The sequence below is a fragment of the Microcaecilia unicolor genome, chromosome 2, assembly GCF_901765095.1.
Source record: "Microcaecilia unicolor chromosome 2, aMicUni1.1, whole genome shotgun sequence".
NCBI lineage: Eukaryota > Metazoa > Chordata > Amphibia > Gymnophiona > Siphonopidae > Microcaecilia > Microcaecilia unicolor.
In genome coordinates, this window is record NC_044032.1 from 265,481,474 (window position 1) to 265,508,371 (window position 26,898).

Genomic DNA, 26,898 nt, shown 5'->3' on the forward strand with positions numbered 1-26,898 from the left:
CCTTTCATACCAATCTTTTGACTATCCTCTTTCTTGTCTAGCTTCTCCATTTGTGCCGGAGGTCTGTAGATAACCACTGTGTGGATACAGGTTCCATCTTCTCTTTCCAGGACGATCCATAAAGCTTCTTCCTTTCCACAGGTTCCCCGCATTTCAGTCGCTCTGATATTGTCTCTCACATACAGCGCCACTCCTTCACCCCTTCGGCCCTCTCTATCCTTTCTAAAAAGATTATAGCCCGGTATAGTCACATCCCATTTGTTTGGGCCTTTTAGTGCTGAGTCTCAGAACCAAAACCCAACACCTCACCCATACAAATTTTTTTTTTTGTTACATTTGTACCCTGTGCTTTCCCACTCATGGCAGGCTCAATGCGGCTTACATATTATATACAGGTACTTATTTGTACCTGGGGCAGTGGAGGGTTAAGTGACTTGCCCAGAGTCACAGGGAGCTGCCTGTGCCTGAAGTGGGAATCGAACTCAGTTCCCCAGGACCAAAGTCCACCACCCTAACCACTAGGCCACTCAAATTCCTCAACTGGTTTCTTAGGACCACCGGCCTGATAAGTATCCAAAACAACTTATAAACAAAAGAAGCTTCTTACATTACCAAAGTTTATTCTTACCCAAGAATATGAAAAATAAGAAATAATAGAAAATTAGGAGCAGCACATAAGAAACAGGGTAGTGAGTGAACATAAACAGAAAGGGGGGAGCCATGGAAATATAGTCATATATTTAGTCTGTTGAGATAGACTGAGGAAGATTTTAATCGACCCCCCCCCCCCCCCCCACCTTTCAGAGTAGGCATTTATATAGGGTTTCTCAGCCCAAAGTACAAAGAACTTTTTTTTTCAGGAATACATCATATAGGATATGTCATTTGTTACAATTGCCAAAAGATACATACAAAAATACTGCATTTCCTTAAAAGATACATTTCAGTCCTTTTGTTAAATAAATATCCCCAGTTAAACAAATGTAACATAAATAAATCGTTATCTTCAAAGGAGTCAGGATTCTGTTCTCACAGACCCTACCCCTGCAATATGTCATTTTCCTTTCCTGTCCTGACCACAGAATGTTATCTCTCTCCTCTGCCAGTTACCTTGCCCCCTTCACATGGAAATTAGTTCTGCAACCTAAAATTCTCCAATTAACCTCCTTGAACACACTCATGGTAAACAGTGAATTGTATGACTCATTGTCATTCAATTACCTGGCCAGAGGAAGGGGTGGGGGTACTTGCTTGTGCTGGACACCAGCACCAAATGGCCTTGTTTATTTCTTTTGTAATCCACAGAAGAAAAATGGGTCTCCACACTTCAAAGGTCTGTAGATTAAGATTAGTTCTTTATATTATTACCAGTACTGGAACTGCATGGTCAAGGCCTTCATAATTGCACCTCCACCAACACATTCATGGGAATCATTGAACCACGTCTCTGTAATAGCAACAATATCCAAGTTTTCTTCAAACATTAGGGCTTGCAAGTCTTGAACCTTTTTACATAGACTATGAGCATTTGTGCTCTTTGCTTTCCATCTGCATAGTGAGTTTAGGTGGTTTTCTATATTTAGATGACAGACGTCGTGTGTTAAGCGGAGCCTTTCAGGAAGTGCATTCCAGAGTGTGGGGGCTACTCCGGAGAAGGCTTGCTTGCGGGTATCACATTGAGACATATTTTCAAAGCACTTAGCCTTCCAAAGTTCCATAGAAACCTGTGGAACTTTGGAAGGCTAAGTGCTTTGAAAATATGCCTCATTGTGTAATGTGTTTTGGAGAGGGTGTGGTTAGTGAAATACCTTGGGAGGACATTAGTGTCCCTGGTGGTATGTGGAGGATCATCCTATTTTTCAGGTACTCAGAGCCATTTTCTTTCAGGGCCTTGAAGATCAGACATAGAGTTTTAAATTTCGCCCTGTATTGTGCTAGTAGCCAGTGAAGTTCTTGCAAAAGTGGTGTGATGTGGTCACGTCGCTTGCAACCTTCTATGAGTCTTGCTGCTGCATTCTGAATCAAGTGGAGCTGGTCCAGGCCCTTTGTATTCAGACCATTGTATAGTGCATTGCAGTAATTTTAGTCTTGATGTTATCATGGCATGCACAACTGGAATAAGGTTTACCTTAGCGATGTAAGGAGAGAGGCAGCGTAGCTGTCGGAAATAGTAGAAGCAGCTCTTTAGAAAGTCTTTAGATGTTCAAATTAATTTAGTTCTTAAAGGGCCAAGAGATAGATTTGTTTTAGTAAAAGTGTCTATAAATAAACACCCCATGGTTTTTTGTAATGTTTATGCCCCAAATACGTATGACAAACACTTTTTCACTAGATTGATAAATATGATTTTTACCTCATGCTAATGATGACATTATTATAGGATGAGACTTTAATCTGGTTTATAACCCCGATTTAGACAGATCACATCCCAAGAGGGGACTTGCAGATTCAGCCTTCCATGTGCTCTGCAGTACTATAGATTTAATTGATTCCTGGTGACTGTTCCATGCGGGAGAATGGGATTATACTCGCCTGTCTTGGACTCATTCAACTCAGTCGAGAATTGATTATATCTAGTGTGAGACGCCGAGCAAGATTTGGGGAGTGGGCCGGTAAAATAACGCAGCCAGACAAAGGAATGAAACCAAAAATAAGTTATTTATTCAACGGAATCCCCAGGCCTGTTCCTTTCACAGGGCCCGAGATATAGGATAGAAAACTTCTGGAGTTCAGTACATTCAGTCTTAAGCAAGCCTCGGGCGGTAGACCAAACGCAATCTGTGACTGCCAGGGTTGCCACACCCCAAACACAGCCGAATAGTTATTGGTTCTCTGCCGAGGTCCAGGTCTGACTCTAGCCAGACCTCAAAGCAAAGCTTTATAAGGTTCAATCTGGCAATAAGAAATGGCTTACCTCAGCCACATTGCGATTATAGAACTGTAGCTTCAGTTTGTATTTATTGGGATTTATTAACCGCTTCAGTGTCATATGCTGGACTAGCCGTTAAGCCCGTAACAACGGGCTAGTTTTTTGTTTTCCTATGGCCTCCCCCTGTCCACCAACCCTCCTCTCCCCCCCCCTCCCATCCGCTTCATCCACCCGTGTCCATCAACTGTTCTCTCCCCTACCCTCCATCCTCGGGCTCCCATCCACCGCAATTGTGACCTCCTATGCCCTGCTGTCCCCGCTGCTGCCATTTCACCGTCCCTCCCGGCGTCGCCCCCCCTCTTTCTGCTGTCATCGTGTCGTCAGTTCTCCATCGCTGCGTGCGTTTCCCTCAGTTCTGCCCCCTCCTTCCCTCCCTGCTCCCACGCCCATGTCCAAGCCCTCCTCCCTATTGGGCTGTACTGCTGGTGGAGGCGGGGCTTGGACTTCTACACTCTCAGCGTTCTGACTCTACTGCGCGTAGGTGAGTCGGTCACTTGCCATTTATATGTTTGATTCAACTCTTCTCTCCCTGGGCCCCCTTAATCATTGCCTGGCCCTGTCTTTTTCTTATACTCCCAGGGTGACTGTTCTTATTCACGAGGCAGCATTACTGGGCAAAAAGTCAATCCTGAAAGTTTGTACTGTCCCAGATTCCCCTTCTTTTTGGGGTTGGAGGAGTCTGTTCCATCATACTATGTTGATGGTGAGACAAAAGGAATTAGTGGATTTAGAAAAGGTACAGAGAAGGGTGACAAAAATGATAAAGGGGAAGGGACAACTTCCCTATGAGGAAAGGCTAAAGCAGTTAGGGCTCATCAGCTTGGAGAAGAGATGGCTGAGAGAAGATATGACAACAGCTCTATAAAATAATGAATGGAATGGGTGGACATGAATCGCTTGTTTACGGTTTCCAAATATACTAAGACTAGGATGCATGCAATGAAGCTACAAAGTAGTAAATTTAAAACAAAAGAAAATATTTCTTCACTCAACGTGTATTTAAACTCTCAAATTTGTTGCCAGAGAATGTGGTAAAAGCAGTTAACTTAGCAGGGTTTAAAAAAGGTTTGGATAACTTCCTAAAAGAAAAGTCCATAAGCTATAATTAACATAGTAAATGACGGCAGATAAAGACCTGTACAGTCCATCCAGTCTGCCCAACAAGATAAACTAATTTTACATGGTATGTGATACTTTATATCCAAATTTGATTTGTCCTTGCCAATCTCGGGGCACAGACCGTAGAAGTCTGCCCACTACTCTTCTTGTACTAAAAGTTCTGAAGCTAATGTCGAAGCCCCTTAAAATTTACACTCAAGCCCATCCATATCTATTCAGTGACGATTAGGGCGTAGACCTTAGAAGTCTGCCCAGCACTGGTTTTGCTTCCCAATTACCAGTGTTGCCACACAATCTCTGCTAAGATTCCGTGGATGCATTCCTTCTAAACAGGATTCCTTTGTGTTTATCCCACGCATGTTTGAATTAAGATGGACTTAGATATGTTTTATTCTGTTTATCCAGAAATAAGCAATTTTACTATTTGCTAGGTACTTGTAACCTGGATTAGCCACTGGTAGAAACAGGCTTGATGGACCTTCGGTTTATCCCAGTATGGCAACACTTATGTTGGTCTGTCTCTTAACAGAAAGAAACAATTCTTGTGTATCTGGGACCCATATATCTCATCCCTTCCTCCAAAGGCTCAGAGTCTCATTTTAAAGACACTGTAATCCTATGATGTGTTTAGGCGGCTATGTTCTTTTGTTAGGGGATTTCCCCCCCTATTTTTTTTGGGGGGGGGTGAGGGGGATGATTGAAGTGAAAAGAGGGGTGGGATAAAGTGTATGTTGTGAGGCATCACTGGTTTGGGAAAGGTTATGAGAAATAAAGCCCTTCTCATCTTTTTGTCTTGTTGGAATGGATCGTGCCTCACATTGAGTTATCCTGTATATATAGCTGAAAGTCTTTGTTATCTCTGACAAATTCAGTAAACAAAATTTAAAATAGACATTTGGCAGAGGAGAAGGTAGGAGAAGAACAAAGTGTGAAACCAAATCCAAATCACAGACAGAAGTGAATAAGGTACTTAGAGCTCCCACAAGACAAGCCTGAGGACAGAGTTGGGTGTTCTGGGGAATAAAGCTAAATCAGACAATGCTGTTTTCAGAAGGACTAGTCAGGTAGTGACACATTCTAAAACTAAGTCAGTAGTTGTTTAATGAAGAAGAAGGGGGCTGAGTTTATTCCTGTGAAAGGCCCAACTCCTGGGAGGAATGCATGGGATGCACAGGGAAAAGTATAGCTGACAGAAAAGGAAAGTGCTTATGCCTGTAAAATCATTGAGGGCTTAACTAGAGTATTGTGTCTGGTTCTGGTTCAGAAAAGGAAGTCTAGATGCTGTCCAGAGTCCAGAATGGTGTAGGGTTTGTATCCAAAGTCACATGAATTGAGATTTATGTATTTAAAAAATATATACCCTAGAGAAGAGGAAAGATGGGGTGGGATATGATAGACCTTTAAATACCTAAAAGGTACCTTAACGCTTAACAAGCAAACCTTTTTGTAACTAAAAGGTTTCCTCTGTATCCCCATCCAAGACTAATAATTTTTTGTAAATTCTAGACTAACTCTCTCAGGGGCTCATATTGCAGAACAGACCTAATTTAGGACATCAAATTCCTGATCAGTAATGCTGCATGAACTTGAAATATTCACAAAGCTGTTCTATGCAGAATTAGGATGAATCTGCTTCTCAAGTGGGTGATGACATTGTTGGATGATAAGATGAGTAGCTCTCCAGAGATTAGCAACTACAAGATAAAACTTCTAAGCATGCATATCATTCCCACTTGTTGTGGCCCTGAGAAGGCAACTTGGTTTTTATTTTGTATTCTTTCCATTCCAGCAGATGTTAGAAAGGGGGGGGGGGAATAAATATATGTGTGTGTATGTATGTATATATATATATATATATATATGTACATATATATGCAGTGCACGTCTGATAAGAGCATGCTCTGTTTAACTGCATGCCGTACTTTGGTCCTGTTTTTGGCACCATCAATTTCTATGGGGACAAACTTCGTTTTAGCGCACCACTGATAAGTGCAAGATTCGCTTATATGCATGGTTCAAGACCGCTGCAGGAAAGACTCTGCATAAGCGTGTGCAGGGAATATGGAAGCCGATTGGTGCGTGACAACCGAGATTTAAAATTTACCGCCTCTTTAACTGCCCCAGGCAGATTAGGGGAAAGAATGTTGTTGGAGTATGCACTGGGGTTGTCGTCACGGTGGCGGAACTGTAAGACTTTAACACTGGCTGAACGAATGGAAGTTCTTAAAAAAATTAGAAAACAAAGAAAGTCAACATCTATTGCTAAAGAATATGGTGTCAATCCCAGGCAAATTTCACGTGTCTTGAAGCAGAAAGACCAGCTTCTGGAAGACTGGCAAAACAATACAAATCCATAACGGAAACGAAAACGGGTCAGAAAAGCTGAGGAGGTAGAAGATGCTCTTCTTCGGTGGTTTTCTCGAGTCAGGAGCAGACAGTTTCCTGTCAGTGATCCACTGCTTATGGAGAAACCTACCAGGTAGCAGAAAGTCTTGGACTGACTGAATTCAAAGCCACTGTTGGATGGTTGGAAAGATGGAAGTGATGATGTCAGGCTGTCTAACTTCGAGGTGATCTTCCTACCACCAAACACTACCTCTCTGATCCAACCTCTGGATTAGGGCATAATAACCAATTTCAAACAACATTATCAGGCTCTTGTGCTACGTCGTCTGATGAGCGTTATGGATGACCAGGCTTTGAAGGACAAATGTGCTGTTGAACTGGCTCGTAATCTATCACTGTTGGATTCCCTACATATGCAGAAAGTAGCCTGGAATCATGTTACACAGGCAACCATTGTGAACTGCTACAAGCGGGCAAGCTTTAAGGATGTGGAGAGGGACGAAACAGGTGCAGCTGTTGCAAACAAGTCAGATGAAGAGGTTATTGACTTCCCAGCCGGTTTTACTGAAGAGGAGTTCCATCGCTACGTAGCTGTTGATTACGATCTACAAACAGCTGAAGACAGCACTGATGTCGAGATATGCTCCTACATGCGTGCAACAACGACTGATGATGGAACAGATGAAGAAATGAGCATTGAGGCACATGCTGATGAAATTCAACAACCTCCTCCTGTTACTCAAGAGTGCTGGAGAGTCTCAGTGCTGTGCGGGCCTATCTGGAGGCCACTGGATGTCAGTGCTATGACAGTTTTTACCGTCTGGCAGACGTAGTCTATGGTACTCACAGACCCAAGAGTGTACAGAGGACTATAATTGAATATATATATATATATATATATATATATATATAATTTAGATTGTAAGCTCTTTGAGCAGGGACTGTCTTTTGTGTATGGTGTACAGCACTGCGTATGCCTTGTAGCGCTATACAAATAAGTAGTAGTGGTAGTATGTGTATGCATATGTGTGTATGTATGTATATATCTGTATATGTGTGTGTATGTATGTCTGTAGAGCAAAAAAATAACTCTCCAGAAATTTAACAGAATGGGACCGAATTTGGTGTGGATGGATTGGACCAGTGGTTCCAGGTAGGTAAGTTCCCCCCCCCCCCTCCCTCACCTAAATAAATAAAATGACCTAGTGGATCTCTTATGGGAACAGCAGTTCTATGAACATTTGATACTATGAAACACAGTAGTTAGAGAATTGCTCCTTTCAAACTGCCTCACCTCCTCTACTGTCCTGGTCACACAGGCACATGCACACCCTCCACACATGGATGGTAAATACCATGAGGCTGTTTTCCCTACCAGGTACCACTTCTTCCCCCCCCCCCCCCCCCAAGTGGTGCCACACCCCTATCCTTGATGGGCTTCATCTTAATCATTTACATTTTATTTAATGATTTATTTACTGCCTTTTTGAAGGAACTCAAGGTGGTGTACAGTAAGAATAGATCAAACATGAGCTACAGGCAATTACAGCAGTAAAAATAGTCAAGTAACAGTACAAAGTATGGCACAGTATACTATTTAGAATGTCAACACAATAGGTAATAGAACATTTTAATTGACAGTGCAGGGTATAAGCAAAGATGGAACATACAGATAGGTAAGGGAGTAAGAAGGTGACTAATTTAAAGAAAGTTGCACAATGAGGTCCGAGAGATGGTTAAATATTATCTTGGGGTAGAAGTGGATAAACATGTCATGCGCTTTCCATTGTCTTTGCTGTAAATCCTATTGTGAAACCTGTGACTGAACTGTACAGCTTTCTTAATGGTTCCTATATGTGCTGTTAACTATTACGTGTTGCTGTAGGACATAGGAAACACTGGCTAAACTGTAAAATTTATCCTTTGAAATCTGTTGACACATATATTATAGTTCTTGGTTGCATTTTATAATTCTTTCCAAACCAACAGAATGATGTCCCTCCATTCAAACAGCCCTCTCTTCTTTAGGTCAGACACACACAGACAGCACAAATGTATATAAACCCACATAGAGGGGTTTGAAAGAATTCCATATGCCATGTTCTACATGCTTTCCTCATTTGTTTGCTCTGCCAAATGATTTCTATATCTCTTCACTCCTGCGGCTAAGGCTTTTGTTGTTCTTGTTTTTTAAATAGACTCAGACTTGCATTTTTTTTCTTTCTTTCCTTCCCCTTTTGTACAAAAATAAGTCCTGTTTAGAAAATCATTATTTTTTTTACTGCTTTTCAGAGATCAAATATTGAGTTTGACTTAACTTTCTGTATCTTCAGTATGTTTAGGAAAAGATGCCCCTCTTGTGATGGGATGATAAAGGCAGATTGTGTAGCCCTCTTTCAGGCTTATTTAATCAGATCAGTTCACAGCGAGGAAAGCCATTACAGTTTTAATGTACCAAGAGCTCATTCAATCCATAGACATCAGTTTGTAGAGCATTTGGTAATGTAGAAGGGGCCCAAGATCCAGGCAGGTAAAACTCTTATCGCCCATGACATTCTACTTACTTCAAAGCAGTGGAAGAGAGTAAACTTAAAAAATGGGTCTTCCAACATTGGACACTAGCCAGAAGCACACTGGTTGATTCTGAAAACACATCTTTATTTTGCAAAAAAGCTGAGACTGTGTTCCAGCATAAAAAGGGGTGTAGCTAGGTGTGGTCACAGGAGTGGGGGTCCCCAACCCCCGCCAGCTGAAGTCTTCTTCAGCGCTGGTCTGTTTCTGTGAGTCCTGACGTCCTGCGTGCACACGTGCAGGACGTCAAGAGTCAGGACTCGGAAACAGATCAGCGAACATGCCGGAGACCAGCGCTGAAGAAGACTTCAGCTGGCGGGGTTTGGGGACCCCCGCCAGCAAAGGTACCTGTGGCAACAGGGAAGGGGAGGGGGGTCGAAAGTGGCAGGGAGGGGGGGGGTGTCGAAAGTGGCGGGGGGCTAAACTGTGCCCCCCCCCCACCTCGGGCTCTGGATCCCCTCCCGCCGAGGTCTGGCTACACCCCTGGGCATAAAATCCTGTCTTTTGCTTTTCCAGAGAGGTTCCAGATTCTGATTGTGCTGTAAATATAGTGGATGCCACACTGTTCTAAGACTTTGGCTAGAGCTCTCTGCAACCTGTTCCATTGTGATCACAGCCTGTTCCACCTGACAGAAACACCAGAGCTCTGCCCCTCCTGTTAACATCACAGAAGCTTCCAGGCCATAGAGACCTTGAAGCGAATGGGATAGATCTTCCACACATGGTGGCTGCAGAACTTGGTCATAAAGGAGAAGACCACTCTCTGCCAAGGTGCGAGACAGAGGGATTAAGGAGTTCACCCATCTAAATTAAAATCCAGATCATTGTAGAGCTAAGATTCTGGCACTATGCTCTAATACTAAAAGCAGGGTGAGAAGGATATGGGCGTTGGAGTTAAGAAGTCAGTTTGATGCTTAAGTCTGAGCATGGAAAATACTTGGTGCAAAAATGACAATGCTGAAGATCGTTCAAAGGAGGAGCAGGAAGACACTCTCTACGGAAACCCAAACACAGAAGCCAAAAATAGGATGTAGAGGATGACGCAATGAGCAAATCCACGAGGGAGATGTAGTTCAAAGCAGATTTATTAAAGCATCAAAACAAGAGGACCCGATATGGGCCATGTTTTGGCGGACGCAGCCGCCTGCCTCAGGGGTCACTATGCACAGGCAACTAAGAGCAATGTCTGGTGCAGAAGACTAAGCCAATAAAAGCAGCAGCCTCCACAGCGCTGCAGTGTGAGCGATAACACACTGTTGACAATTCACTGATCAGCACAGAAAATCTGAGCACTCAGAATCTGTATCAGGAAGGACAGTGATGATTGGCGCAGAACAACCCAAACGTAGGAAAATGGATCAAAAATCTTTTACCTAGGGCTGCAGTTTGATTAAAATCTTTAATCGCGATCAATCATGTGATTTGAAACATTTAATTGTGTGGTTACAATTGGGCCATAGCCAGCTGTTCATGGGGGGAGCACATTTCCTCTCTTTCCCCCCTGCCCACTAGATATCTTACCTTTGCTGGTGGGGATGCCAAAGCCAGTCGAAAAAATCCACTGCCAAAGTGTCCCCCTTCCTTCTTGTGCTGCCTCAGCAGCAAGGAAGTCAGTGGGGTGCCTCCAGCCGCTGATACCAGCACTCCCCAAGCCTGATGAGTTTATGCACAAACTGAGCATGCTTGGGGAGTGCAAGCGTTGGTGGCTGGAGCCATTCTGCTGATTTCCTCGCTCCTGAGGCAGTATGAGGAGGACGGGAGTGACTCAGGAAGTGGATTTTGTCAGCTGGCAGGGCTTCAGGTACCCCACCAGCTATTGAACGGGTACTGTAGCTTTGGGGGGAGGGGAGCATCACCCATTCTCTCTCATGTGCCCCCCCCCCAGTGCCTCTCTCTCTCTCTTCCCCCCCCCACCCGCCATTTCTCCCAGGCTGCGGTGGCGGCTGTCCCCTCCCCTCTTGGTTTACCTCATCACTTGTTTTGCAATAAATCTTCACCATGTATCAGCTGGCAACATATTGAAATGCTGCCTCAGCCTACACTGGGCCTTTCCTTCTGAACTGGCACCCCTTTCTGAAAATAGGAGGTTGCGTCAAGAAGAGGACGGGTCAGAAGGAAAGGCCCGGGGCAGGGCAAGGCAGCATTTCAATATGCTGCTGGCCACTGCAAGGAAAGATTTACTGCAAGACAACGAAGGAGGTAAACTGGGAGGAGAAAGAGCATAATGATTAGTGCAGCGGGCTTTGAGCCTGGCAACCTGGCTTCGATTCCCACTGTAGCTCTTTGTGACCTTGGGCAAGTCACTTAATCGTTTATCGTTTGTTCATTTATTAGACCATCACTTATTACAAAAGTAAATCAACGGTTTACAATATAAAATAACACTAAAAACAGTAGATAAACATACTCTGAAATCCATTTGTGATAGGAAAGCACTACAAAAAGTCAACACATGTACAGATTTCACAAACTGTGGGCTTTTTTTTTTCCTTTCAGTTTGTTTTACTTTTCCTATATTTTGATTTTAGGTGATTATTTCTAGTGACTCTTGAAAGAGATGTGTTTTTAAAGCTTTACGAAAATGAGTATGAGAGTCCTCAAGTCTAAGTTCTTTAGGAAGACAGTTCCAAAGAGACGGAGCTAGAAAAAAGAATGCCGATGATCGCGTTGATTCCCATCTAGCTTTGGATGGAGATGGAATTACAAGTCTATTATCTGTCAATGACCGCAGTGTCCGAGTTGATGTATAAGGGATAGTAAAGTTAGACAGATATGAAGGACTAAATGAATAAAAAGCTTTGTGTGTCAATATCGGAACTTTAAATTTTATCCTTGCTTCTATTGGAAGCCGGTGCAATTGATATAACAATGGAGTCATCCTATCATATTTTGAAGCTGTACAGATGATACGAGCTGCTGTGTTTTGTATCATCTGTAGTCGTCTTAGATTAAATGTTGAAAGACCTGCATACACTATGTTACAGTAGTCTAAACGTGATAAGATATAAGCATAAGTTAGTGTACGCAGGGAAGATTTAACCCTCCATTGCCTCAGGTACAAAGATTGTGAGCCTTCTAGGGACAGAGAAAGTACCTGTATATAATGTGTACAGCACTGCGTATGTCTAGTAGCGCATTAGAAATGGTTAGTAGTAAGAGCTGCTGCTGCCACCACCGCCGCCGTGGTCTGGGAGGGTAGGCATATTAGAAAGCCGCCAGCAGTCTGGAAGGAAAGCAACAGATGCTGGACTGGGTTTTTAAAATCACGATTAATGATTAATGTGGAACCCTGCTAACAAGGTAACCTTAATAGGACATCTGCTGCTTCCAGATATCCTCTACCTAATCGACATCACTGAAAATCTTGGCTAGGGAAGCTGATGAACCATTGCGATCAGTAGCTCTATTTCTATTTCAACAGCAGCTACTCAAACTGGGGTAGACAGGTTATTCTAAGAGTTTCTATGAAAATCCGGAGCAACACATGTCACCCCAGAGAGTTAAACCTGGCTCATAAATGTACAGAAAAAGACAGTGGGGAATGACCAAATATAAAAAGCTGATCCAAGAATTTCCAAGATAAAAGCTTCTATTGTAAAACACCTTATGATGTACAGTGTTTGAGGCAGTCTCCTTGAGGATCATTTCCACAGCTGCAACAGAGATTCATTACTCAGTGATATGTCTGTTGCCATATAGAATAAGTTTGCCTTTGTAATCGTTTTTTGGCTTTATCACGTTCATTGGTTGATTTATTGGATTCCTGACAAAGGCCACTGCACCAGAACATGGCCCGTCTAGAGTCCATACTGCCCGAACCACTGTATATCATAAGGTGTTTTACAATAAAAGTTTTTTGTCTTGGACATTTTTGAATCAGATTTTTAATTTGGTGGTTTTCACTGTGTTTTTTTTCTGCCACTTACTGTTTTGTGGTAATTGTATGGTATTTATAAAGATTTACCCCTTTTTATAGATCCGCTGTTCAGAGACAGATGACAACTCTGACAGCGGATGACAAGAGGTAATGGTGCGGGGGCCGCTTGATAACAGTGATTATAATGTGATCAGACTTGATATCTGTTCTGGAGTAAATACACACAGGAAATCCAATACATTAGCATTTAACTTTCAAAAAGGAGACTAGGATGAAATGAGAAGAACGGTGGGGGAAAAAAACATAAAAGAGCAGCTGCGAAGGTCCAAGATTTCCATCAGGCATGGATGCTGTTCAAAAATACCATCCTGGAAGCCCAGGACAAATATATTGCGTGTATTAAAAAAGGAGGAAGGAAGACCAAAGGAGAGCCGGCATGTTGAAAAAATAAGGTGAAAGAAGCTATTAGAGCTAAAAGAAAATCCTTCAGAAAATGGAAGAAGGATCCGACTGAAAATAATAAGAAACAGTATAAGGAATGGCAAGTCAAATGCAAAGCGCCAACAAGCAAGGCAAAGAGGGACTTTGAAAGAAAGATTGTATTGGAGGCAAAAATATGTAGTAAAAACTTTATTTTTTTTAGGTATATTAAAAGCAAGAAGCTGGCTAAAGAATCAGTTGACCCGCTAGATGACCGAGGGGTAAAAGGGGCTCTCGGGAAAGATAAAGCCATAACGGAGAGATTAAATGAATTCTTTGCTTCAGTGTTCACCAAGGAAGATTTGGGAGAGATACCGGTGCCAGAAATGGTATTCAAAGCTGACGAGTTGGAGAAACTTAATGAAATCTCTGTAAATTGGAGGATATAATGGGGCAGTTCTGCAAACTAAAGAGTAGCAAATCTCCTGGGCTGGATGGCATTCATCCCAGGGTACTGATGGAACTAAAAAATGAGCTTGCAGAGCTACTGTTGTTATGTAATTTATCCTTAAAATCGAGCATGGTACCGGAAGATTGGAGGGTCGCTAATGTAACGTCGATTTTTTAAGAGAGGTTCCAGCGGAGATCTGGGGAATTATAGATCGATGATGACGTCGGTGCCAGGCAAAATGATAGAGACTATCATTAAGAACAAAATAACAGAGCACTTTCTAAAGCATGGACTGATGAGACAAAGTCAGCAAGGATTTAGTGAAGGGAAGTCTTGCCTCACCAATCTACTGTATTTCTTTGAAGGGGTGAACAAACATGTCGACAAAGGTGAGCCAGTGGATATTGTGTATCTGGATTTTCAGAAAGCGTTTGACAAAGCCCCTCATGAAAGACTCCAGAGGAAGTTAGAGAGTCATGGGATCGGAGGTAGTGTATTGTTATGGATTAAAAACTGGTTGAAAGATAGGAAACAGAGAGTAGGGTTAAATGGTCACTATTCGCAATGGAGAAGGGTAGTTAGTGGGGTCCCTCAGGGATCTGTGCTTGGATCATTGCTTTTTAACATTTTCATAAATGACCTGGAGGTGGGGGTAACTAGCGAGGTTATCAAATTTGCTGATGACACAAAGTTGTTTAAGGTCATCAAATCACAGGAAGATTGTGAAAAGTTGCAAGAAGATATTGCGAGACTAGGAGACTGGGTGTCTAAATGGCAGATGACGTTCAATGTGAGCAAGTGCAAAGTGATACATGTGGGAAAGAAGAATCCAAACTATAGCTACGTCATGCAAGGTTCAGCGTTCGGAGTCGCAGAACAAGAAAGGGACCTGGGAGTCATCATTGATGATACATTGAAATCTTCTGCTCAGTGTGCTGCTGCGGCTAAGAAAGCAAATAGAGTGTTAGGTATTATTAGGAAAGGGATGGAAAACAAAAATGAGGATATTATAATGCCACTGTATCGGTCCATGGTGCAACCGCACCTAGAGTATTGTGTTCAATTCTGGTCGCCGCACCTCAAAACAGATATAGTGGAATTGGAAAAGGTGCAGAGAAGGGCAGCAAAGATGATTAAGGGGATGGGATGACTTTCCTAAATAGGAAAGGCTAAAGCGGCTAGGGCTCTTCAGCTTGGAGAAAAGGCGGCTGAGGGGTGATATGATAGAGGTATATAAAATAATGAGTGGAGTGGAAAAGATAGATATGGAGCGTCTGTTTACGCTTTCCAATAATACTAGGACAAGGGGGCATTAGATGATGCTGGAGTGCAGTAAGTTTAAAACAAATAAGAGAAATTTTTTCTTCAGTGCGTAATTTGACTCTGGAATTCGTTGCTGGAGGATGTGGTTAAGGCGGTTAGCTTAGCAGAGTTTTTAAGAAAGGTTTGGACAGCTTCCTGAAGGAAAAGGCCATAGAATGTTATTAAAGGAACATAGGGAAAAATCCACTATTCCTGGGATAAGCAATACAAAATGCTTTGCTCCATGGATCTTGTCGGGTGATTGTGACCTGTATTGGCCACTGTCGGAGACAGGATGCTGGGCTAGATGGACCTTTGGTCTGTCCCAGTGTGGCAATGCTTATGTCTTATGTCTATAAACCTGGAAGATGTAATGATGCAATTTGACAAATTGAAGAGTAGCAAATCACTTGGACCAGATGGTATTCATCCCAGAGTGCTGATGGAACTGAAAAATGAACTTGCAGAATTGTTAGCAATATGTAATTTATCTTTAGATTAAAATAATTTTTATTCAGTCAACAACCTTTTCAACATACAAAATTGCAAAGAGTCAAACACTTCCCACAACAACTGACAATGATCAGTACAATCAATTTTCATTACAGAACATTCTCTCCTCTTCCCATCCCCACATCCCTTTCCTGTATATATAGAGTGTGGCAATATACACATCATGGTTTGCATAAATCTCAACCACAATTACCCATCCTTGTAACCACCTCCCAAATCCTCAGCACTCCCAAACACAGAATTCTCGAGCATGTCCAAGGTCATCATTTATGATGCATTCAAATCATTTAAAAAAACAGGGTGGACTCTCAGGGGTAAGGTTCCCATATTTTCAGAAATCTCTTCTTCACAGGACTGTTGTCATCCTTTATTTATTTTATTGCATTTGTATCCCACATTATCCCACCTATTTGCAGGCTCAATGTGGCTTACAGAGTTTTGTTATGATATGGATATTACAGGGTATCAGATACAATTGGTAATGTTCAAAGATTAAGTAATGGAAGAGTGAAGTAGGTGTTAGGGAGGATTGTATATAAAGGGAATTGGCATAGTTGGGTAGATGATGGGGTAGTTTTATAAGGCTATGGGTTCTCTTTGTAGGCTTTGTTGAAGAGATGTGTCTTTAAAGATTTGCGAAAGTTAGTTATTTCGTCGGTAGTTTTCAGGGTTGTGGGTAGTGCATTCCACAACTGTGTGCTCAAGTATGAGAAGGTGGTAGAGTGTGTCAGCTTGTATTTTAGTCCTTTACAGCTGGGGAAGTGCAGATTGAGAAATTTGCGGGATGATCTTATGGCATTTCTGGGAGGTAGGTCCACAAGATTTAGCATATAGATTGGGGCATCTGCGTGAATGATTTTGTGTACCAATGTGCAGATTTTGAAAGCAATGCGCTCCTTGTGTGGGAGCCAGTGACGTTTCTCCTTTAGGGGTTTTGCACTTTCATATTTAGTTTTTCCAAATATAAGTCTGGCGGCGGTGTTCTGGGCGTTGCAATAGTCCAGGTGACTTGTTACCATTGATTGTACCAGGGTACGGAAGATGTGTCTCGGGAAGAAAGGTTTTACTCTTTTGAGTTTCCACATGGAGTAGAACATCTTTTTTGTTGTATTCTTAAACCATCTGGTTGTGCCATTGCATTACAGTAGGCGGAGCTGTCTCGATCCATTACAAAAATATACATTTTCCCATCAAACAGACTTTTTGCAAAAGGAGTACTGAAAAAGCCACTCCCTCCACAATACCATCCATCTGATCCAAGAGAAATCTATGGGGGAGTGCTGTCCAGTTACTTCCACACATTGTACTCAGATGAGTCCAGAGATCCACCCAAAAGTTTTTTTACTTGAGAACATTCTTATACACAATGTTTATAAGAGGCATTTGGAATAGAACATTTTAAACATTCATCTGAAGTGGGATAACCCTTTTGCTCTATGGCAGGGGTAGGCAACGCCGGTCCTCGAGAGCCGCAGGCAGGTCAGGTTTTCAGGATATCCACAATGAATATGCAGGAGATAGATTTGCAAGCACTGCCTCCATGGTATGCAAATCTATCTCCTGCATATTCATTGTGGATATCCTGAAAACCTGACCTGCCTGCGGCTCTCGAGGACCGGAGTTGCCTACCCCTGCTCTATGGGGATGAATGTACATATATAATAAAAAATGTATAACATAATTCCCTATATTTTGCACTTTCTATCCATCGGGGGCTAAGCTTTAAACTCAGTAGGAACTGATCCAGGGAATAGTCACCAAAATCCTGATACCAGCTGCTCACAACCACCTCATATGGGAGGTCTCACACATTGTTATAACTTCCTGAGTAACAGCCTACAAGTCTCTCTGTCACCGCTGGTAGAGACCAGCAGTCATCAAAAGGGTTCTCTTTAAAATTCTTCCTATTAACAGTCACCGGTTTATGCACATAGTGGCGCCATTGAGTAGAGCTAAATATCATATGTCTTTTTTTTGCTCCTCATCAGATAACAAAATAGGCTCATCATCTTGCAGAATATCGGACACTTTTTTCTTAACCTTTTAAATGCCTACCTTTCATAGACCTTGTCAGTCATGCCAGGTTCAAAATCCCCATTACCCATCACAGGAATGTATCAAGAGGTATGAGAATGTAGCCCATGACTCTTCCTAAAGGCACTCGATGCTCGTTGCAGTGGATGGAGAAGCACGGAATTGCCCAATTTTGGAGGAAGCTTGAGTGCCTCTGTGTGGATCAAATAGGAAGGGATTAACTGCCTGCCCCCCCCCCCCCCCGGGGTTAAATCACAAAGAAAGGTAGATCCACACAATCAGTCACAAACATATCATAACTGGCTGGTGATGGTGTAGGCTCTCTAATCTGGGAGGCCCAGACCACCATCACCCTTCCCTCAACTGTAAACATTGTCTATTCCAGGTACGAACATATTTTTGTTTTAACAGTAACTGAAGATATTGGAGGGGATATAGCTACTTAGGCAGAAGAATCATTTTTACTAGTTGGATCTTACCTCATAAGGAGAAGGGCAAGCTCATCCACTTTTGACACAAATCCTTTGTCATCTGCATCAACGGGGCATACAGTTGAGAGAGCTCTCTCGGGATCTGGAGCCCCAAATAATGTAGCTGGGGGCCCACCCACCATAATAGGAAAGTCCCCCACCACCTCCCCTCCAGTCATTCCTCAAACAATACCTCTGACTTCTCAGCATTGAGATCCAGAGACCCAAGAGATACCCAAATTGGTCTAATAATGTGAGAACAAATGTCAAGGATCTTTGGGAGTCCACAACCAACACCAATATATCATCAGCAAAGAGTGCTACTTTTAATTTCTTGAGTTCCCACTGGTGTACCTCTAATACCCTTCTCATGTAACATATTTTTAATGCCAACGGTTTCATACAAAGAATAAATGGGAGACAGGGGCACTCTAATTTATCTTGAAAATCAAGCATGGTACCGGAAGATTGGAGGGTGGCCAATGTAACACTGCTTTTTAAAAAAGGTTCCAGATGTGATCTGGGAAATTTATAGACCAGTGAGCCTGATGCTAATGTCAGTACCAGGCAAAATGGTAGACAATTGTAAAGAACAACATTACAGAGCATATTCAAAAGCATGGATTAGTGAGACAAAGCCAACATGGATTTAGTGAAAGGGAATCTACCAATCTATTACATTTCTTTGAAGGGGTGAACAAACATGTGGGTAAAGATGAGCCAGTTGATATTGTGTATCTGGATTTTCAAAAGGCATTTGACAGAGTACTTAATGAAAGACGCCAGAGGAAATTGGAGAGACATGGGATAGGAGGTAGTATTAAAAACTGGTTAAAAGATAGAAAGCAGAGTAGGGTTAAATGGTCAGTATTCTCAATGGAGAAGGGTAGTTAGTGTGGTTCCCCAGGGGTCTGTGCTGGGACTGCTGCTTTTTAACATATTTATAAATGATCTAGAGATGGAAGTAACTAATGAGTAATTAAATTTGCTAATGATACAGTTATTCAAAGTTGTTAAATCGCAAGAGGATTGTGAAAAATTACAAGAGGACCTTACGAGACTGGGAAACTGGGTGTCTAAATGGCAGATGACGTTTAGTGTGAGCAAGTGCAAAGTGATGCATGTGGAAAAGAGGAACCTGAATTATAGCTACGTAATGCAAGGTTCCATGTCAGGAGTCACCGACCAAGACAGGGATCTAGGTGTAGTTGTTGATACGTTGAAACTGTCTGCTCAGTGTGCTGCTGCAGCTAAGAAAGCAAATATGTTATTAGGAAAGGAATGGAAAACAAAAATTAGAACGTTTATGATGTCTTTGTATCGCTCCATGGTGCGACTGCACCTTGAATATTGTGATCAATTCTTGTCACCGCATCTCAAAAAAGATATAGTGGAATTAGAAAAGGTGCAGCAAAGGGCGACAAAAATGATAAAAGGGATGGGACGACTTCCCTATGAGGAAAGGCTATAGTGGCTAGGGCTCTTCAGCTTGGAGAAAAGACGGCTGAGGGGGAGATATGATAGAGGTCTATAAAATAATGAGTGGAGTGGAAAGGGTGGACGTGAAGCTTCTGTTTACTCTTTCCAAAAATAATAGGACTAGGGGGCATTCAGTGAAGCTACAAAGCAGTAAATTTAAAACGAATTGGAGAAAATGTTTCTTCATTCAACGTGTAATTAAACTCTGGAATTCATTGCCAGAGAATGTTGTAAAGGCGGTTAGCTTAGCAGGGTTTAAAAAAGGTTTGGACGGCTTCCTAAAGGAAAAGTCATTAGACCATTATTAAAATGGACTTGGGGAAACTCCACTGCTTATTTCTGGGATAAGCAGCATAAAATGTTTTGTACTTTTTGGGATCTTGCCAAGTATTTGTGACCTGGATTGGCCACTGTTGGTAACAGGATGCTGGACTTGATGGACCTTTGGTCTGTCCCAATATGGCAATACTTATGTACTTATCGGAGAAAATATTTCTTCATTTAACGTGTAATTAAACTCTGGAATTCGTTACTAGAGAATGTAGTAAAAGCAGTTAGTGGGGTTTAGAAAGGTTTGGATAGCTTCCTAAAAGAAAAATCCATAAGCCATTATTAAAATGAGCTTGGGGAAAATCCACTGCTTATTTCTAGGATAAGTAGCATAAAATGTATTGTACTGTTCTGAGATCTTGCCAGGTACTTGTTATCTGGGTTGGCCACTGTTGGAAACAGGATGCTGGGCTTGTTGGACTTTCTGTCTGTCCCAGTATGGCAACACTTATGTTCTTATAACTCACTGGTCCTGTGTTCTAGAAAAACTCCAAAGGAGGCTTTTTTCATTCAAATGAATTAGAAGACTGATTCTCATCCTCCATCTTGCAATTTTAGCTCATCCTGTTTGGAAGAGGTGTTTCCCACAGGCATTCTTTGCAACCAATCTCCACCACTACTAAGAAATAATCCACTTCGAGGATATCTCCAATCCTAGTTTTCTGTTCAGATTGGCAGAGAAACGCCCTTCTTAGTTCAGTAGGAAACTGAAAATGGACATTTTTGATTTGTGTAAAATATACTGAAGCACCCAAATAAGTGATGTCTGTCCTTATCCATAGATTGCTTCAGCCTCGGTCACTGGTCTCGAAACAGAAAGACATGAAATACAAGATTCAACCTGCTGTTTGGTTTAAAAATTCTCGGTTCATCAGTCTATAACAATAAAAGCAGCTATGAGGAAGGCAAACAGATCAAGAACTTCCTCCAGTACCCTGCCAGGTAAAGACTTCACAGTAGATAGATTCCTCCAAAAACGCAGTCAGGTTGTGAAGCTTTGCTTAGTGGTCCAAAGGGAAAATAAAATCTAGTCTTGGATATCCAAATGTGAAAAGCAATTCATCAGGTCATGTCATGTCCCATGACAACTTTGAAACCTCTTCTTAAACATCAGCTACTTTTACTGTAGTGTAAAGGTTAATCTGGTTGTGTGCGTTTGGATTTTAAAGATATTCAGCAGAAACTGATGCTTTATGCATTGTGAAAAAAGTGAAAGACACCATTAAGGGCCGTTTGTCAACTCTTCAATTGCTCCAGGTACAAAATAAGTAGCTGCCTATAGTATGTAAACCGCTTTGATTATAACCACAGAAAGGTGGTATATCAAGTCCCTTTCCCTTTCAGTAGCTACTATGGAATAACTTCCACCTTCTCAATGGTGCCGATATCCACAATATAAAAGGCATACATTTATCATAAGAAGCATTATACTCCATTCTTTTGATACAGACCATAGAGCACCACTGCGCAACTGCCTAGGCAACACCAAAGTGATAAGAACATAGCCACATCTCAGTCAGTTTACCAGTATCCTACTGATAGGAGTCAATTTACAGCATTTCTTTAATCAGATTCCGCTTACAGTGGCTTTGGGCGGGGTGGGGGGGGGGGGGGTAGATTAGCAGTTTACTGGAACCAGAATATGACAAATGATCTTTAAAAGGACATCCCAAAGGTGTTGGTGAGGTTTCCTAATAAGAAGCTGGCTGTTTGGTAAATGGTCCAGCTACATCCACTAAAGAAGAAAGGTAGACAGTTGGAGAGGAGGTGGAAGACAAACTGACTTGGGAAAGTCAAAAGCTTGTAGAGAACATTTAAGCAAACATCTAAGGATTTTTATGCTAAGACAATTGAGCAGGCAGGTGATGGTAATTCTTGGGAACTTTTCTCTGTTGTGAAATTTTGGTTATTTTGCCACCTGTAAGGAATTCCCTAGATAGAAAATTGAGGTCCGAGAGATGGAGGCTCATTTTCAAAGCACATAGACTTGCAAAGTTACATATGTTAGTGTTTAACTTTGTAAGTCTGTGTGCTTTTGAAGGTGAGCACCATGATGTATTTACTGACTCATAAGTACATAAGTATTGCCATACTGGGACAGACCAAAGGTCCATCAAGCCCAGCATCCTGTTTCCAACAGTGGGCAATCCCGGTCACAAATACATGGCAAGACCCCCCCCCAAATTTTGAACACATTACTGTAGCATGTTCTGTTATAACGGGCCCTTAGGAAGGTGTCATTATCAATTAGGATAAGGGGACCGACTGTTCAAGGGATTTGAATTTGGTTCTTCAACAATGGACTTGTGCTACACCCGATGACTAAGAGAATAAAAATAAAACAGAACTAAAAAAAAAATATATCAGAGTTATAGCATATTACTCATAAGATGCGACATCTTTGTGCTTTCCCTATTTGTGGAGGAGTGGCCTAGTGGTTAGGGTGGTGGACTTTGGTCCTGAGGAACTGAGTTTGATTCCCACTTCAGGCACAGGCAGCTCCTTGTGACTCTAGGCAAGTCACTTAACCCTCCATTGCCCCACATACAAATAAGTACCTGTATACAATATGTAAGCCGCATTGAACCTGCCATGTAATAACTCAAAAGCTGAGGTGGTATGGGTAGGAAATAACTTGGCATTTCATGTACTAACAGATATTAGCATGCACCCTAATAGAGCCGGTTCAAGGGTTTCTGGTGCCCCCCAACTGTCCAGCATCTTCTCTTTCTCTCTCTCCCCCCCCCCCCCCCCCCAATCTAGCATCTTCTGCTGCTCTTGGGAAGGGGAGGAAATGCCTCTTTGTTTGCTGGGACACAAGCTCCACCTTCAGTTCCCAAGTTCCTGCACCAATTTATCCTTTAGTCAATTTTATTTAAATCATAATACCCCCTAATTCTATAACAGAGTGTCTAAAGTTAGGTGCCATTTGTGCAGGTATGTTACAGAATACTAGAACTTATACACATATAATGACATGCTAAAGTGCTATTCCATAATTTATGTGCACGAGCCATAAGTGCAAGGAGAGCCCACAAAACGTAAGTTATTTATTTATGACATTTATATCCCACATTGTCCCAAAGAAGTTTGAGTTCAATGTGGCTTATAATAAACAGTATAGGATACATAACAAAGAATAATGCATAAGAAAGTAATTTGTTGTAAGAATCCAATTATGTTATGTGCTAAAATGCCACATTTAGCCGTGAGCAGTTGTACCTGCTATAGGCCTGGCGTAACTGTTCACACCTACATTTAGGAGCACCAGTGCTGATTTAAGCTCCTATTGTCTAATAGCATGTTGGCACACAGATGCTGTTAAAGAATCGGCGCTCAGTGTGCAGCATCGGCACATTAAACTGTGGTGCCCAGCTATAAAATTGTCCCCATTGAGTAATTATTCATTTACACGGTACATTCCCAAATCGACCAGTAAAACTCCCAGCAACAGGCACGGAGCAGAAGTAGAATTACAAAAACATTCTGTTCAAACTCTGATGTCGCATCTTATGAGTAATATGCTATAACTTTGATATTTTTTTTGAGTTCTGTTTTATTTTTATTCTCTTCGTCATCGGGTGTAGCACAAGTCCATTGTTGACCTACGCATAATCCTCAAGCACATGGTTATAATATTTATATCACACATAATCCTTACACAATAGAACATATCACTCACTTTCCTCTAGTATTGCATGGTTTCTATTACACACTACAAATAGTGCTTTAAAACTTTGTTTTACAAACACATTGAGGTAATTTGCTCTAACATCAGTATGTGGATATATATATATTTTTTTTATTCTAGTGATATCGCTACACGAGTGCGTTATTCTACATGTTTATACAACTCTGTGGAGTTAATGGTTTGAAAGAATTTGGTATGTGCTTTAGATTATTTATATCATTATATCTGTGTGGGTCTGTCATATATGTGGTTTCTTTGTATATGAACATGACTAAAACTGAACTTCTCATTTTTCCCCCTAAACCCACCTCCCCTCTTCCCCCATTCTCTATCTCTGTTAATGGCTCTCACATCCTCCCTGTCTCCTCGGCTCGTAATCTTGGTGTCGTCTTTGATTCCTCTCTCTCCTTCTCTGCACATAATCAACAGCTCGCCAAAACCTGTCGTTTCTTTATCTACAACATTAGCAAAATTCGCCCCTTCCTTTCTGAATATGCTGCCAAAACCCTTATCCACACCCTTGTCACCTCTCGCTTGGGTTATTGCAATTTACTTCTCATTCGTCTTCTGCTCAGTCATCTCTCTCCTCTCCAGTCTGTCCAAAATTCTGCAGCACGGCTTATTTTCCGCCAAAATCGTTATACCCACACTAGCCCACTCCTCAAGTCACTTCACTGGCTCCCTGTCCGCTTCCGTATACAGTTCAAACTTCTCTTACTGACCTTTAAATGCATCCATTCTGCAGCCCCCCATTACCTCTCCACTCTCATCTCTCCCTACATTCCTCCCCGTGACCTCCGCTCACTGGACAAATCTCTCTTGTCGTCCCCCTTCTCCTCCACTGCTAACTCCAGGCTTCATTCCTTTTCTCTCGCAGCATCTTATGCCTGGAATAAACTTCCTGAGCCTGTACGTCTAGCTCCATCTCTACCTGTTTTCAAATCTATGCTGAAAACCCACCTTTTCACTGCTGCTTTTGGCTCCTAGCCACTACTCAATTCCCCTATCCTTGTTCCTTCTCACCCAGTACTTCCCTCGCCCTTAATTGTCTTGTCTGTCTGTGTTATTTTAGATTGTAAGCTCTATTGAGCAGGGACTGTCTCTCTGTGTCAGGTGTTCAGCGCTGCGTGCATCTGGTAGCGCTATACAAATGCTAATAATAATAATACTAGTAAAAAAGGCCCGTTTCTGGAGCAAATGAAACGGGCGCTAGCAAGGTTTTCCACCCCACCCCCACCCCTTCGTCATTGTGAACCCACTGACGCCATTGCTCCGCCCTCGACATCATCACGTTTGACGCGAGAGCGGGGCCCAGAGACTTGGTGATTTCGGTGGCTTCACCACTACGAACCCTTCATGAAGGAAGTGATGTCAGTGGCTTGGCTTCAGTGATGTTAGTGTCTTCAGAACGTTGAGGGTGAGTTTTATTATATAGATATTTTTTATGACATATGATGTTGTGTATTTAAGTTCATTTATATGTACATCTTTATATATATATATATATATATATATATATGCCTTTTATATATACATTTCTGTATGTCTTTGTGTTGTAGACCCCTTAGGAAGGCTTTCCAGCCAAAACACGGGCGTGTTTGGTCTTTGGGTCAGATTTACTACTGTTAAATAAACGTCCCACTTCCACTTTGCTGTGTGTGTTTATATCAGTGAGAGCAGCACAAACTCCCTGCACCACCAGACTGAGAAGTAGCACAAAATCCTGGAAACAGACACTGAAACTGCACTAAACCCTACCTATGAAAAATCATCACTGCAAATATTCTAAAACACCAGAACACCTCCAGCTAGAAAAAGAACTGTACATAGAATCTATATGTAATGTCAGTGAAGGATTCTTGTAACAAAAGAAAAACACAGACTGCCATCTAGTTTAAAAAAACAAACGAAAAAACAAACTACAGATTAGAAACAAATACTGAGACAGAAAATTGAAAATCCAAGCACCCAGACTGCACAGCAGAACACTGAAAAAAGAAAAACAGAAAGAAATGTCCTCCTGTATAGAAAATAAAAATACAAGAAATACACATTTTCAAAGCTGGCATCCCATTTCTATAAATATTAAAATCAATTCCAGTCCTTGCCTTTCTTTGCTACATCCTCTTGTTGGTTTTCTCCTAAGTCCTTTTCCAGGATTTAATTTCCATTTTCTGCTTTTCACTGTCCCATCTTCTTCCCTTCCTCTCTTATATCTAACTCTGACTCAAATCCTTCTTTTTCATTTTTTTTCTCCATTTCTATCATGTTTTTTTTTTTTTAACCTACCTGTAGCTAGATTTTATTCCTCCTCAGCCTCCATCATTCAGCTACTTACCAGTGGTGGTGTTTTTGTTTTTTTTTTTAATTTTCTGCGCCTACTGTGGAGGAGGAGCAGACTTCAATCCTGGTGAACTGGAGTCGATTCCCACTGCATCTCCTTGTGACTCTGGGCAAGTCATTTAACCCTCCATTGCCCCAGGTACAAATAAGTACCTGTATATACTATGTAAACTGCTTTGAATGTAGTTGCAAAAACCACAGAAAGGCGGTAAGTCCCATTTCACTTTCCTCTTTCCTAGTTCTCCTATTCTCACTACTGTCTTATTCTTTTCCCAGTCACCTATTTCCTTTCACCCACTTTTTAGTCTTGCATTTCCACCCTCTGTATTCATGGCCTCCCAAGCTTATCTGTCTCTTACCAACCCCCAGCTCCTTCCCTCTCACTCATCCCCTCTCCAGTGCCAGTCCCTTTATTGTTATCGCCTTATTCAGGCTCTCGTTTCCCTTTTTATCTTCACTATTTCCACCATTTCTCACCTCCTTCAAAGATCTGCCCTCATCCTTTGTTCTGCATCCTCTTCACATCCCCCCTCCTTTTTTTCTCCCCTTTCCCCATCATCCTTTGCTTATGTCTCTTCTCACGTACTTCCTTTTCCCTTTCTCTAGTATCAATCCACCTACCTCCTTTCTCCAGTATTTATTTACCCTATCTTTCATCCACCTTATCCCCAGTACCTATCCCTCTGCCCCTCTAGCTTCATCTTCCCCTTCATATACTCTTGCTTCTCCCTTACATAGTTTATCTGTCCTCCCCCTCCTCCTTCTCTCGGCTCCCTACATCAGCCCCCAACCCTTGTATCCTATCTGCCCTTTGACAGACCCCAGTCCCCTTTGCTCATGCATTAAATCCCTTCTAACCTCAGTCTGAGAGCAAAGCCCCCCCCCTTTTTCTCCCTGTCCAGCATCAGACCATTTGTCACCCTGCCATCTGCCAGCATCAGCCCTCGTTTCCTATCCTCATCCCCAGCCACCTTCTATTCCCTAAATCTGTGCTGTTCCAAGTCCTGGCCCCCTTCTTCCACC

At 42.0% G+C, this 26,898-nt stretch overlaps 1 protein-coding gene across 2 annotated transcripts in view; it reads left to right on the forward strand.

Annotated features, from left to right (window-relative positions):
• The window catches only part of IRAK1 (interleukin 1 receptor associated kinase 1), a 149,729-nt gene that overhangs the window by 15,849 nt on the left and 106,982 nt on the right, over positions 1–26,898 (forward strand). The gene's annotated exons all lie outside the window — the stretch shown is intronic.